The sequence below is a fragment of the Mobula birostris genome, chromosome 13 (genome assembly GCF_030028105.1).
Source record: "Mobula birostris isolate sMobBir1 chromosome 13, sMobBir1.hap1, whole genome shotgun sequence".
NCBI lineage: Eukaryota > Metazoa > Chordata > Chondrichthyes > Myliobatiformes > Myliobatidae > Mobula > Mobula birostris.
In genome coordinates, this window is record NC_092382.1 from 79,645,213 (window position 1) to 79,646,649 (window position 1,437).

At 43.6% G+C, this 1,437-nt stretch overlaps 1 non-coding gene across 1 annotated transcript; it reads left to right on the forward strand.

The window, feature by feature from the left end:
- The first annotated feature begins 347 nt into the window (after positions 1 to 347).
- On the forward strand, positions 348 to 419 carry trnae-cuc (transfer RNA glutamic acid (anticodon CUC)). The gene has a single exon. It is a non-coding gene; the product is annotated as a tRNA-Glu (tRNA).
- Positions 420 to 1,437: the final 1,018 nt, after the last annotated feature.

The following is a 1,437-nucleotide window of genomic DNA, read 5'->3' on the forward strand; positions in this document are numbered from 1 at the left end:
GGATTCGTGGCAATACTTATCACATTTACTCATTATTATTATTTATCTATAGGATTTGTTTTATATTGACCCGCATCTGGGCCGTACCCTCCAAATATCCGGACCTGCCTCTCGTTTTTTTTGCACTACCTTACTTTCCATTTTTCTATTTTCTATTTATGATTTATAATTTTGTTTTTAATATTTACTATTGATTTGTAATCCAAGGAGCGGGAAGTGCAGAATCAAACATCGCTGTGATGATTGTACGTTCTAGTATCAATTGTTTGGCGACAATAAAGTATGAAGTATAAAGTATTTTGCTCATTTGATAGTTGTCTATTGTTGTGTGCAGCGCTTTATCAGCTTCCCTGGTGGTCTAGTGGTTAGGATTCGGCGCTCTCACCGCCGCGGCCCGGGTTCGATTCCCGGTCAGGGAATCAAAATATTGCCTGCTGTAATTTAATGTGCTAATTTTAAATTATGGTGTGGATTAGCCTGCTTCCACTATAACCCCATTCCTGTCTATGCTTAACCTGCATTGGCCTGAGTCAGCATCATAAAACCACAAAATATAGGAGCAGAATTAGGCCCTCGGGCACATCGGGTTTGCTTCGACATTTCCTCTGAGCCCCATTCTCCTGCTTTTGTATCATTTCATGCCCTGATCAATCAACAATCTATCGATCTCTGACAATTATACAAAAAGACTTGCACTCCACAGGGGCTCGTGGCAACGAATTCAACAGATTTACCGCTCTATGGCTAAAGAACTCACTCCTCATCTCTGTTCTAAAAGGACGGTCCCCTATCGCGAGGCTGCGTCCTTTGGTCTTATTTTCTCCCACCATAGGAAACATCCTCTCAACATCCGCTCTATCAAGGCCTTTCACCATTCGATAGGTTTCAATGAGGTCACCGCGCAACCTACTGAATTCCAGTGAATGCGGGCCCGGTGCCAGCAAACGCTCTTCATATCACTAGCCAATCCATCCTAGCATCATTTCTCTGAATCTCCTTGGAACCCTCTCCAGGTTCAGCAATACTTCCTCAGGTAAAGGAACTAAAACTGCTTACAATACTCCAAGCGAGGCCTCACCAGTGCTTTGTAAAGTCTCTGCATCACATCCTTGCTTTGTATTCTAGTCCTCTTGAAATGAAAGCGAACATCGCATGTGCCTTTATCACCACAGATTGAACCTACAAATTAGCCTTTGGGACATTATGGTGCAGTTGTGTACGTCGCAATTGGAGGCCTGTACAAGAACTCCCAAGGCTCTTAGCGCCTCAGTTTTATTGCTTGCATTTTCTCTCCTTTTAGAAAGTGTGCTCCTTCATTTTTGATAGCAAAGTGTTCGACCATGTATCTCCCTGCACTGCATCCCATCTGCCACTTCTTTGTCCATTCTCCCAGCCTAAGTTCGTCTGTACCCTCTCTACCTCCGAGAAGGACATCCT